Source organism: Ptiloglossa arizonensis, chromosome 8 (assembly GCF_051014685.1).
Source record: "Ptiloglossa arizonensis isolate GNS036 chromosome 8, iyPtiAriz1_principal, whole genome shotgun sequence".
Taxonomy (NCBI): domain Eukaryota; kingdom Metazoa; phylum Arthropoda; class Insecta; order Hymenoptera; family Colletidae; genus Ptiloglossa; species Ptiloglossa arizonensis.
The window spans coordinates 7,159,501-7,173,916 of NC_135055.1; the positions used below are offsets into that span (position 1 = coordinate 7,159,501).

General features: G+C 42.4%; 1 protein-coding gene across 6 annotated transcripts in view; it reads right to left on the reverse strand.

Moving 5' to 3' along the window:
- Positions 1 to 14,416, reverse strand: part of LOC143150747 (uncharacterized) — a 170,007-nt gene that overhangs the window by 11,797 nt on the left and 143,794 nt on the right. The window contains exon 1 of one of the 6 annotated variants that reach the window (XR_012993171.1): positions 4,039 to 4,175. The exons of the other annotated variants lie outside the window; for them this stretch is intronic. The gene's annotated coding sequence lies outside the window, so the exon portion shown is untranslated. Of the gene's footprint in view, positions 1 to 4,038; positions 4,176 to 14,416 lie in introns of those variants that run through there. 6 annotated transcript variants of the gene reach the window in all.

Consider the following 14,416-nt stretch of genomic DNA (forward strand, 5'->3'; position numbering starts at 1 on the left):
GTTATGTTGAGTTCGAATCTGAGGGAGGAGGATTTTGGAACCTCGAATTTAGAGTTTGGTTGTTTCTGGACTTATTGATCTTTCGATGGAAAATTGGAAGAGGTACTACAAAATTTGAAACTATTGCTAAAGTTACGTCAGATAGTGAATAAGGAGCAACTGCCTTCTTATTACTAGTAGAGTCTAGAGTCTAGTGTTTAGAACGAAGAATCTATAGTCTACAATTTAGTCTAACGTCTCATACTCTTGCCCTAATATCTTACCGTGGTACAGATTGCTAAAAAGTTAGGGGTACTTTTTAACAAACGAGGAGCGTCAATACAGTGTAAAGTATAATTATCTGAGATTTTGTGACGATATTAGGGATTAGGGTCTTCTAGCGATTCTAATGGGCAGGATCTAATTGTCTAGAACTCACCAGCGATACTAAAGTCTGGAGTCTAATCATCTGGAGTTTACTAATGCTGCTAAAAGTCAGAGTTTAATCATCTGGAATTTACTAGCGTAAGTGGAGGCCACGATTCAATTGTCTATAGTTCAATAGCCATTCCAGAAGTCTAAAGTCTAATTTCCAATTGTCAGAGTTCGAAATCCAGTTACCAGCCATGGTACAATTAAAGAAAAATTACTTCTCACCGGTTCAAGAACATAATAATCATCGCCGATCGAATGAGTCACATGGACCACGTACGACAATAACCGAATCGGAGGCTACTTTCTCCAGTTGCAAGATATTCGACACGCACCCACGGCAATGAGTATACTTGCGCGCGCGTGTAAACGGGCATGATGATTTACGGGACAGCGGATTTAGACCAGTGGCAGCGTTCGTTTGCCGCGATTGTAGGTATGTACACGAAGCCATGGCGTTCTTAAAATAAAACGCCACGAGGCTTTTAGGATCAGCTGCCACCGGGTATCGGGACACACTCGAATATCGGTATTCGCGGGCATTCGGTTACGTTGCAAAGATACACTCGGTAGCCTGTTAAAAGACGATGTTATTCCGGACCATTCGACGCTTTAAATAAGCCGGTGTCCGATTGTACAGTTTCTGACAAATGGGTGAATTACGTATGGGGCTTAAATCAAAGACGAGTCAAAACTGATCGTAAAGTAGCCGGAGGTTATTCGTGGAACAAGTGGCGAATCTTTGCTGGTATTTATTTCTACTGTTAAGGAGTCTGGCTGTGTTACAGATTCCAAAGATTGTCATTTTAAATGCCAGATAAATGTACCAGTAATCAGCTATATTTACCTTAGAACAAAGAACCATATTCGTTTCAAACACGTTGCCAACTCCTATCGACCTCCTCGCTGTACGATGTCATCGAAGTGTATTTGAATATTTTCAGCATCAATATGTCGGTCGAACGATATTACTTTCATTAAACATTGAATCGTCAAAGATGAGCACGAAGGGATATTCCGCAAGGATATTCACTATTGCAGCTGTTTGCTTGATGCAATTCCAACGGGAATAAGACTGTATTTTTGTTCTTTTTTGTCTTCATTAAAGACATGTCGAGTGTCCTGAATCCAAAGTATCAGAATTTTGATAAACTCGACACACGACTTGCAGCGTCGGCGCAACAATAAAACCCTTCTTCGCCAGCTCCCCAGAGACGAGCGAATAAATCATCGCGAAGGTTGCAGTTAATGTCACTCACTACCACACCCAAAACTGTACCGGCGAATCAATCCAGGATCAATCTGGAATCCGGTTTCATCTTACGGACGCGTTCCACCTGGGGCAATACAATAAAGACATTGCGTTGGTTCAACGACGTTGTACCCTCTTGTTCCATTTGTGGAACGATCAGCTTCCTGGAAGTGGAGAGATCCACCGATACGGTTTCTTTCTAACGAGGCATCAAATCCATATGACGATCCTTCTCCGTCGCCAGCAACAAACGTAATGGCGATAATAAGGTCTCTCGACGATGATCTGCGAACGTGACGCGAAACCCCTGTCCTTCTTGGGAATAGTGATTGGTCCCCCGTTGATATACAAGGACACTACACGCTGTGAGACATCCTACAAATCCGACCGTTCATCCTAGGACTTTGCGATTAAAGCGATTTAATGGGACGCCAATCCGCTGTTTACCTACCATCGTGGATCCTCCTGTTATTCTTGACCTATCACGACGGTGGATAGGGACACTGTGACGGGGATCCTTGATCACGTTTCAGTTTTTCCGACGTTTTAAGCTCAATGGAATCTCCATTCCCAGTTCTTCCAGGACATGGCAAGTCAAAGAAATACGAAGCTTCGAACCTACAAATCCCTACTGACAAAGAATCTATCGAACATCAATAGACTCGATTACTTTTGTAGGATTGCATAAGCTTTCGGAAGTTCCGAACAACTTGAAAGAAAGAGTCTGGAGAGTAATGTTGATAATACGAAAATAATGGTCCCTAGCAGGCCAGTGACCAAGACACCTCGACGTTCATTGACGCGTCGAGGAAACGTCGTCAATCTCACCAGTCTACAAAGTGGGATATTTCGGTCTGAGTCGAGTCTGGATCTACTCAAATTGTAATACTACAGATTACAAATCTTCATAACACAAATAAACACATTTAAACGCATACTTCAATCGGTCTGCATCGTTTCCACCATCCATTCTCCAACTCGAAACCAACAGTTCCTGGACCAATGTTCACAAGCGGGTCAGTGACCACGATCTCTCGGCGTCGTTTCACTTCTAAGCACAGCGCACGAAACTATTCAACGCGTACAATAAATAAACCCTCAAATTTCCATTACCTAATCCCCAGGAAATGCCACGAAAATTCCTCCAACCCTGACATCAACCGTCTACAAAGTGGACTACATCGGTCCACGTCACCTAAACATGGACCCAAAGAAGTCCCTTCAAAACAAGACTCTAATCCGCTTGGAGAAGTCGAACTGAAAATCCCAGGGCAGCTCGCGGCAGCCCAGTGACAATAATAGTTCAAATAACCACTGGACGATAATACATCAGTCACCCAACTGGGGGTGGGGAGGGGGTTCACGGAATCCAAGCATGGCGGAACGCGCAGGGGCCAGTGAACCACGGAATTTATAGTCGTCCGAGGCTCTGGTTCGCTCGACCAGGCTTCGCGGTCGAATGTCCGAGTTTCCTCGTGACGTTTCGGCATCTGAAATAGACGGAACGACGCGGCTCTAAATGCGTCGGAAGCGATGGAGCCCGATAGAAACGTGCGCGAGACCGCGTGTGTCACCGTCTGGCCACGCCGTTACGCTTTCTCCGCGCAACAAACGGTCCCCGTACCCTCTAACAAATGTTGCGCGAATATAATAAGAACTGCGGTTGCACCTCGGCTCTTGTTTCGGAGTCAAACGACCGTTTTACTGACGGTTTCAAGCTGTGGCTAGGTCCACTCGAATGGTCTTATTCGTAATGGAATTATTCGTTAAATTACAGCAGAAATAATTGCGAGCCAAGTTTAACAAAATTCTAGTACTCTCGACTAGGAACAGTCAACCATGATATTTAATAAAGAGGAAAATTTAACGAAGGATTTCATCTTCGGTGGAATTGTTTGTTAAAATTCAGCTGAAACATTTGAGAGCTGTTATAAGTCGAGTGATTTCGATTCAGAACACTTAACTCTTTAATAAAGAGAACAATTGAATCGAGGGTTTCATCCTTGATGGAACTGTTCGTTGACTCCAACAGCAGAAACGATGAATCGAGTTTATTAAAATTCGGATATTTTGAATTCGGAACACTTGACTGTTTAATGAATAGGGGGTTTTATCCTCGATGAAATTTTGTTAAATTCTGGCACCAAAAATGATCCAAGATTGAATATCCTTACAAATGCTGAAGACTGAAGGATCCTCTCTACACGTCCCTGATAATTCAAATATGAAACACTATTCTAAGTCCAGACCCCTTACTTCAGAATCCCTATAATTTCCAAACTAGGTATGAGCTACCCTCGATAATGAGTCAAGTATTCACCGATCACTTCAAGATCGTTCGAACCGAATACGTGGTTAACGCGATAAGTAATTACCAATGTTTGTCACTACTGTTTCGACCTCGAAGGTACCAAAATGATGTACAGTGATCCGACGGCATCACGGTCGTCGTCATTAGGATCCCCCAAGTCGACTCGTGCGCGAATTTGGGTCCCCGACTCGACGAGCGACGGACAAAGGTGTGTCAGCGAACAACAACAGAACTGGCGACGAAAATGCCAGCGCGTCCCTCGTGTATCGCTCGTCCCGCGACGATACGCAAATAGAATCGCCGGAGGAGACGTCCAACTGTCTGGTGCACTCGCAAAAATAGGATTGTGTTGCGGTTGTCGCGCGTATCGCCACCGTTACGTACGCGAAACCACGACATATCGAGGCTACTCGTTGCTCACGATAGCCTGTTCGTGACGCGTTAATCGATCTACCTGCTCGCTTGCCAGGTTTGCGCGCCAGTCTCGAAACTAGATTGTCATCAGTTTATTAAAGAACCTCGAGACTGGATTGTCACTCTAGATCTGATTTACAAGCAACGAAAGAGCCTATGACCTAGTTCATAGACACAGGTCCAGGAGAGAACCTACGGCCTAGTTCGTAGACAGTTTTAGGGAGAAAAATGTTAATTGTACCAAGTTAGAAGACTGAACTTGATACACTTAGCCATGGTGGCCTCAGTAAGTAGCTCAGCTCGGTTGCGACGAGGAACTCGATCAGGCATTAATGTTGGTCATGAATTCAATATGAGATCAGCCAGAGGACAGCAGTGGGATTGGTATAAGGTCAGTTTTCAACTACAAAAGAAGAAGTATTTCTTATTCCCATCTCCGGTTTCAATCCCCAAATGGTATTAGTTGCACAGAGCGGTACAAATTTCCATTAACCAGATCCCTCAATCTACAAGAAGCGTAAAACTCACCCAGTTGCAAAGTACGATCATAGAGTCTGAAAAGGAAAGTCGTCTGGGAAAAAATCCCATTCCGTGCGTCCATTATTTCTACCCGTTGTGTACCTCGTAAGCGCGGTCTCCTTAAACCATCGTGCACGCGGTCTGCGAAGAGGCAGTTAGATAAATCACGTAAACACTGGTAAAAATGTCCGACGCGGGATCGAGAGATCCTTACAAGACCGACCGATCGTCAACCTTTTTTGCCCGAGGATCGCACATCGAGCCTCGCTGCATTCGCGTCCCATTTAATCTTTTTTCATCCATTTTCTTATCCTCTGGGATGCAATATTTTCGTTCGCGGTAAGAAAAAAAAAAAGAAAGGGTCGGCATCCTTGACAGCTGACCGATTATTGAATGATAATACGGTGAAACTGCAAATCGCTGATGTCGTTAAACCGAGAGAAACCTTGGATTCTATTTGTGTACACGTTTCTGTCTGTATTTTCAAAACATGTCGTCTCGAAGAGGAGATTGCTAGAGATCTCCGCCTCTTGGCCATGTGCAGCTGATTGGCAGAAAAGCGTTCAATGCATGATGGTTTTATTCATATTCTACACGTTACCCAGTATGGCGAATAGAACTTTTTCGATAAATTAAAAAATAGTACTTCCAAGACTTAGTTTTGAAGTTAATTTACATAACGGCGAAATATGACACCATTTTCAAATATTATAGACCAAAAGAACTTGTTGCAACTTTACCTTCGTGTACGTTGAAAGTCGAGGTGTTAGTAACAACATCCATGAACGGTAGATATAATTGTAAATGGTGGCCTATTATCTAGAGTAGTGTTCTCGCATATATGGCATGCTAGTGTGCATAATTTCTGTTCTGCATAGGTCTGAAATTTTCGCAGAATAAGAAATTTTTAAATATTTTCATTTAAAATGACTAGAACGAGAGTTACCGTATCAAACGTGGACGTACGATTATTTCAACAAAATCGATTACTCGAGCTTGAAAATATTCCTGCGCGTTAGTGAAATATAAACAAATACGCGTACAAAGTTTGAAATCGATGCATCCACTAATTTGCCAGAAAAAAATGTCAAATATCGCTCAATTGTTAGGGCACCAAATTGTGGTCTACGTAGAAGTACCTAACCTAGACCTAGCGTAGACTTGCGCAAAAATCACGCCGAGTCTCCAAGTGCTCACAGTGGTGAGTAAGGTCAGCGTTCACTCGAACGGTTTAAAAACACAGGTAAAAGCGACATACCGCCTGGAGGCGGACGACCGTCAGCCCTTTCTGTCCTCGGGCTGCAACCGAGGCCGGCTGCAAACGGGCACAGATGCACGTCACTTTACGAGCGGCCGCTTTTTTGCCGTCTGTGTTTGCGTTCGTCGTGTAAACGACGCGAGAGCCGTGTCCGACGACACGCGGGTGGCATTTATCGTTCGAAGCAAAGCGTTAAGCCCCGCGAATAATCCAAATAGCCTCTGATCCTGAGTCGCCTTGGGATTGTCCTGATGGAACGAGAATTCCTTGATCCTATTCTCTGTTACAATATCCCCTCGGTTGGACATTGAATACTGTTGCAAATGGGGCACTCTAGCCAGGAGTTGATCACTGCCCTGTTGTCGATGTTGTCGATAAATCTTTGAAAATTGCTGCCAGTTGCATTTGCAATTAACACATTTGGGCGATCTTGCTCGATCCCTGGATTCTATTCTCAAGTGCATTTGCGATTCATTTTGTGCGATCCTTCTCAATATATGGAGTCTTTACCTTAGGTGCATATGTAGTTAATAAACGCGGGGGTCCTCCTCGATGAGTGAATCCTATACCTTAGATGCATTTGCAATTAATAAAGTAGGTGTCGTCCAAACACTAGTAACAAGAAAAAATGATTAATTCTCAAGGAAACATCTTCCATGTCTTTTCCATCACTATAGGTCTTTCGACCTGTGCTGTCCTAGTGACAGTGGGGTAGCTAGGGCTCTTTCGACTGTTTCAACGTTACATTGTGGTACAAGGGAGAAAATGACGGTAAAACGGAGAAAGTAGCCTATTTGACGCTGGTGACGTGACTCTAGACGTTCTGCAACGAGAACTTGTTTACTCGTCGTAATTCGCGAACCGCCGAACGAATTGAAAGCAGAGATGTCAGGGAATCGTGAGACAAATAAAGCGGAAAGTTACAGCGCTGTATATTGTGAACGAAGCAAGCTAACGCGACTAGCGAAAGTGTCCGTGCCGACTTGTAGATGCTGACGAGAACGAAGAATCCGGTTCGTAGAAGTAAATAATTATGGGCAACAGTGGATCGGGAAGGAGGCTGATTCGTGGACGTGAACGACCATAGTTCGAATACACCAGAGAGTCTGAAGAGGATGTTATCGGTGGATTGTAACAAGACAGGTCTCTAGACCATTTCGTTTTAACGTTTCGTTGGCAGATTGTAACATATATGATCAATCTAAGTCTACATGATTGTGAATTCCATTCAACCTTCAGCAGAGGGAATTCGAATATCAGTAAATGCGAAGTCGATGGAAGGAATGACATCTCAATATAAACGATATACGACCCTAACGGTAGAGTAAAGATCTTCGTTTGAATCTGATTCCTAATTTAGAATACTTTCAATACCATTGATCCTCTAGAAGTTTTCTATGATGTCAGGTGACATCTGAAGCTGCGATCAATGTGATCTTTCGGTCTGCGCTAATCTAACGGTATCTAAAAGAAGTCCAAATGTAAAGGTTACCAAACCTTCAGAGGGATCGTGACATCCCTGATGGACAGTATTAACATTTAGATTACGTCTTATTAATTCCCAGTCGAGGTGTCTTATTTCACAGTGCTAGTTTACACTAGCTAATTCTAGCTAGCTCATCAAGAAACTCGATAAAATCTCCGACTTCCCGAGTGCGAGACGTCAGCGATCCGATAGGAAATCCTCCTTCCTATAACACGTACGCGGATCCACGGCGATCGATCCATCGGTAACGGGTTAATCGATTCACGACCATTATCAGATCAATATTCCGTGGAAAGCGCGACCATCTAGTAAGCAATTGAATCACGTAAGGCAAGCGCCGTCGCTAATGCTTAAAGGGATCGACGAAAGCGCACGTTGGGTCACGTGGAGAAGCACTTCCTGTTAATGTTCCGTCCGCTGCACCGTGTACTAACAAGAACCTCCGTGTACCGACCGTCCTGGCTTTGTTACCACTCGGATATTACAACGTAACGCGAGCATCGTAATATTCTTCCGCGTCGAGTCCGCTCACAGACTGTGCTTTCTTCGCTCGACGAGCCGTTACTCCACGTTTGTTGCTTTTAAGTCTCCTCGTACAAGTAGGTTAAATTTCGTCCTACAAGATGAGCCAATTGAATAAATAATAATGGAAAATAACGGTAAAACGGTGACCGACAAATGAGAGATTTTCTACCGTTGCTTGTCAGCTCTACGATTTTTCACATTAGCAATCAACCAGAGGTATACGATGCAAGGTGGAAGTTTGCAATGGTTCGAGGGAGCAATGGTGTCCCTATATGGAATAATTGACTCCTCCGTGATAAATTATAAGGGACTTTTATCACGAAAATAATTTATTATCACTCTCATAGTCGATAAATTTTGTCGTTCGATAAGAAATGGAGCTACAAGGTTCGTTGTTTTATTTTTCTAAAGATGGTACTACTATTCGACGAACATGTGTGAAGTTTCATGCAGATCCGTCGACTCGTTCGTATATTTACAGTTGTTCAAACGTTGAAGTGTCACATGTATTTTTTTAGAATGGAAAAAACGACAAAATTTATCGAACAACTGACCTAACCCAGACCTAACCTTCCATTGTACGAATTGGGTCAGGGGTTAAGCTTAGGTGCTCATAATGTCTCATTGTACAAATAGGTTAGGTTTCATCCTAATGTACAAACTGGTCCTTTTAATAAGTAGAGTGACTTTTCTGCTCTTCAATCGTATACACAGCATCTGAGTATTGCTTCTAATGTTTCACTGTATAAATGTATACGCCAGGTGTCATCCTAATACACCAAGTGATCCTTTCGACGATCAATCGAACAAATAATTAATGTCCCGATTTGAAGTACAGGAGGACTTCTCGAATCTTCTAATCTGATCTGCGTCGGGTTATTGTTTTTAACGATTTATCGCATAAATGGAATCGATCCTGATTTTACTATTCACCGATGCTATAAATAGGTTCTGGGTTGGGTTAGGTTAGGTCTCGACCGTGATGTACAGCTCACTAATCTAATCTTTAATCGTATAAACGGGGCGTATCGAACTTTTACGCGTGAAACGGCTTCTTCGTCCTTTCCAAGCTGAAACCGACAATATCCTAGTCAGCGATAAACATCGTATCCAGGATCCAAGTGCTTCGTTAAAAGAGCTACTCGCGTAGCGTTTCTACAACCGGACAATTCATATGATAATACCGGCGGTAGGGAAACTGGTTCCCCGGAGCGATTTTTCCACGCCTAACCGTGGTTTATCTTTACGATTATATAGGTTTCAATCAAATCCTAGCCCCGCGGCGCTACTTTTCCAAAACTGTTCTCTAGCATGGATCCCCCGAGGCGAGACGGAGACTGCTTAACGAGCGGAGGTGTGCAAAATGAACGAAATTAAGATGTCAGTCGCGTTCCTTGAACTCGTGGCTGCTCTGGCGAGCGTGGTGAGCTCGGCAACCCATTAGGGTGAAGTTTTCCATTTTCCTCGGTGATCATTTAATGGCTTCATTAGGATCTTGGACCCTAACAAATGAGAGATTTTCTACGGTTGCTTGTCAGCTCTACGATTTTTGACATTAGCAATCAAGCAGCGGTGCACGATGCAAGGTGGAAGTTTGCAACGGTTCGAGGGAGCAACGGTGTCCCTATATGGAATAATTGGCTCCTCCGTGATAAATTATAAGGGAATTTTATCAGGAAAATAATTTATTATTACTCTCATTCGGTTGGTCGCCAGCTGGCTCGAGTAAAACGCACACCGCGACTCCGGCTTCTTCGGGTCCTATTTTTCCAATCGTTACGACACAGGAATAATTAGGGATGATATCTACGAAGAAAATAGACGATTGAATAGCCCAAGATACAACGATGAAAGCATCTGTTCGACTCAATGTACCTTTTCTTTGACTGTTTTAACGAGAGCCCCGTGTTGAATGATCTACGAGGACTGAGATCGAACCGATGGCAACTTCATCGTGATCGATAGCCGTTGAACGAATGTATAGAGGAATGAAAGATCTCGGGACGCCCGGTCTTCTCCTTTTAATTGGTCGTGGTTTGTTAACACGTCGAGCAAGTGTTAGTTTCTGGTCGATCGGCCTTGAAACCCGTAACGATCGATCTCGATCCAGCGAGTCCTTTTTCAGGGCGCTTCGGCTTAATTCTGCCTCACAGGACGATCGCCGGATAGTCGTCAAAATTAATGAAGTAATTCCAGGTTTGTTGTACAGTTCGATTCATTAACAACACCCTCGGCGTAAAATATTGCTTAATATATTATGATTAATTGCGTACTCTGTGGAAACATATGTAAATCGGCCGGTTACAACTCGTTTCAAGACACGAAGCGTCAAACGCGTGTTAACTTCACAGTGACAACTGTATAACATTTACACACGACGTAATTGTGCAATGTGTTTCAGCGGCGGTGAACACGACCAATCGAATTTCTTCGAATTCACTTTGCTATCAATTACGAACAATTCAAATTTTACATACTTCTGGTGATAAATCACCGATTTGTTTCTATTTATCAGCGATGCTTTCAGTGAATTATTGCTGTTCAGATTCGTTCCTTTCAGTGCTAAAATTCGAAAGTTCAACAACCCCCAGTAGTTGCATATAGAGATTTTGTAGTCACACTTGTCAGGTGCGTTTTTCGTTTCCAATTGGAACGCGTTTCGGACGTCATTTGAATTTTGGCGCCCTTTTGTGTTTACGGTTAGAGACGTCGATACTCGTTAAGTGCACCGTGAAAGATGTTTTTGGTCTCGATAAGACACTTTTGTCACCAAGAGTGTTTAGGTGCAACGAATTCGTAGCCAGAAATCGTTCTATTTGTCGTGTACACGATGTCTCTTCTTGTACATGGTTTGTGAACGGTCCTGTACAAATTCGACTCATTTATCAAAAGATCTTCGTCATGATGGATAGTCCTTTTATGTAAACTGAAGAAAATTACAGCCGAGAACGAGCGGTTTCGGCAAGGTCTTAATTACAAGCCTACTACCGACATATTTGGTTTATCACACAGAATTACAAATACATATAATTACTACTGGAGACTGACTATTAATCGTATGTGAAACGTTTGTTTTCTACCGCTGAGACATTTTTCATCATTTATGCGATACGTCTTCATTGAAAACAACAAAGAGTCCTCGAGATTAGATTCGTTCGAAATCAAATTCCTCAGGGTTTTATATTTGTTCTTATTTTTCGTAACAAGACGTTCCATATTTATATAAATCTTTCATATTTAAACGGTAAATAAATTTCACACGGAAACAAATTGATAAAGAAATATAAATGAAAACATTACGAAAGGATAATTTAAAAACACTTTCAATTTGATTGATATAATTTATAAGATTGAAATAAATTTTAGTAACAGATTACGGAAATTTCTTGTATCTGGAATGGAATATTTTTAAAACACAATTTTTCGACTTTGTAGTTGTAGGACAAATATTTTGTACGCTATTCGAAGGATTTGAAAAAACAATTATATTGCAAAAAAATATTTTCTTTTAAGGTAATTCTTTTCGGAATTTACAAGGTGATCCATGTTTTTTGCGTGCAATTTTGTTTACTGCATCGTATAGTTAATATACAAATACGTTTATATGTGTACATTATATGATTAATTCATATGATTCTGATTTATAGAAACTATTCAATTTTACGGAGAGTAATTTTTCTAAACGTGGAAAGGTGGTGAAATATTTTTCTGAAAATGGTAATGTCAGTTCGAAGCAGCGTGTACGATCCACAAACGAATCAACATGCACATTTACATTTAAATGCAATAAAAAAAATTATACAATTATATGCAAAAAAATATCGATCACTTTGTAAAATCAGAAAAATAGTACTATTTTCTCAAACCATTCAAATAACATACAAACTACTTTTTATACCCCTATAATTAGAGGAGATATTTGGTGACCTTATGTAGGTGGATTGCCCTGTAGATATACTCTGGTCATAATAGTTAGGAAAATCACGCGCATATATACGCTAGAGATATAAATGGATAACAGTTCCACTCTGCAATTGAGTTATTTTAATTTTCCATGACGGATTGAAATATATTCTACCATCCACGTCAAGGCGATAAAAATACAGGACATGTTTCAACCCAGTATGTCCCAAAGAGTTAATAGAAATTGTCCTTTAGAATAATTAACTCGAAATACAAGCAATATCCGGTGACTATAAAATTAATAACGCACAGTGAGCGCCACCTGGCGGCGCCTTTCAGTTATCAAATGCCGTGCAATTTCAAACTTTGTGTGCGGACATTCTACGAAGAACGCGTCACGTTCTCCCTGTAACGCGATATTCGTTTCTAATTGAAATCTCGTGTACCAGCTTCCTTATCGCGCGAAGCGCGTTGCGCCGCTCTCCCACCCTAATACGTTAGCTATCCCGAGCGTCGTTTCTCCCCAAATGACTGTAGAGTCGACTACACGAACCGCCGCGCCATATGATACACACGCGCATGCGTGTCAGCGGTGGTGGTGGTGGTGGGGAGGACCGATTCAGCGCCGAGAAACAACCGTCGCGTCGTACGGTTCATTTAGCGACGTGGCCGATTAATATTTTACGATCGCCGTTATTCGCGGGGAATAAACGAGTGGTTTCGTCCCACAATGGTGGTTTCTGCACGGGGAATCTTTCAATTAGCAGGATACGATTGAACTTTTCGAGCAATACGGTAAATACCGAGCCCGGGAGTATCGTTTCAACGAGCGTGTAAATGAAGTGGGAATTAATTTAGCGAAAGCGACTCACCTGGTACGCCAAACGAAAATCAAACCGCGCTGTCGGCGAACGTGAACGGCAGCTGCAATATCGCGAGCTTTTAACGAGAACCCCCGCAGGAATTCGCGGTTTTTTCCTACTGTCGCGGGGAACGAGATAAAAGCCATGGATCGTTTCCAACTAGCCCCGTCCATTCGGCGAGTCGCTCCTAATTACGGCCAATCATCGTTTTCCGCAAAGAGTCCCCGTGCCTCTTTCGCTGTCACTCTTCCCCCTCCGCGGTCCTTCACGGTTGACTTTTTCCCCGTTCTTTTTGCTCGTTCATTTGCCTCTTCCTTTTCGGGACGCCAATCGGACGATACCGCGTCCAATTAGCCTTGTATTCAGAAAATACGGACGAGCAATTAACGAAGATTGTCCTACTTCTTGTGGATTATTTTCTAGACTAGGTAAACGATCGAGGAACGTCGATGAGGAATCAATGAAATTTTCTTCGATTAATATCTTTTTCAGTTCTTAAAAAACCACTCGCTATGAACCAGAACTCTGCAACAGGGATTGGAATGAGAAATGTGTGTCAAAATAAAAAGACCTCGTTTACGTGTATTTGTGTTTAGTAGAACTCGAGTAGAAATAATGATGGAATGTAACTGTTATATTCACGGTGTAACTGGCACGTTTGGTTCGGAAAAGTCGGTGAAATATAGTGGCACGGTTTGTACGATTTAATTGAAAAATTTGTAACTCATTTGCCATACTGACCAATGGCTTTGCTAGGATCTCTGTTACACGAAGATGGAGGGTGAAAGCGTTTGCGTTTTCCCCATCCCACCCTACACGACGTGTTTTCTCCGCCTCCCTTTCTCTTTCGCAGCTATTCCTGGTGCCTTGCAGAAACGCGGGTCGACCACGGGGAAGGTGACAGGTGCCGAGTGCTTCTATAAATTGCAATCTCGAAAGAAGCAGAAAACGAGAATGGAAAACGGCCCACGAAATCAGCTACGCTATCTTTAGAAGGGTTGCGTCCGTTAAGTAGCCTCTTCTATTGCCCCTTGTGTACGTACAGGGTGTAGAAAAAGTATCTTCATTTTCACGGATCTTTGCACACGCGAATGACCTCGATATTCAAGGTCGAAAGTTCTTTATTACCACATATTCCACTCGGTGAGGGGATGTCCCATACCACTCGATATTTAAGGTTACATTTTCTCATTCCCATGTATTCTACTTGAAAATTATATCAACCGCGCGATGACACCACTAGTCGATTGTGTTGGTGTATTTCGTTTTAGCAAGAAGTCCATACCATCCAATTGGTCAATACTGAAACAATTTCTGCTAAAGAACGAAGTGTTTACCACACATTCTTTTCGAAACTTTTTGTCATCTTGTCGCGTAGAATACATCGAAGAAGGAAAAATGTATATTAAGTCTTGTATTCAGAAAATACCGACGAGTAATTAACGAAGATTGTCCTACTTCTTGTGGATTATTT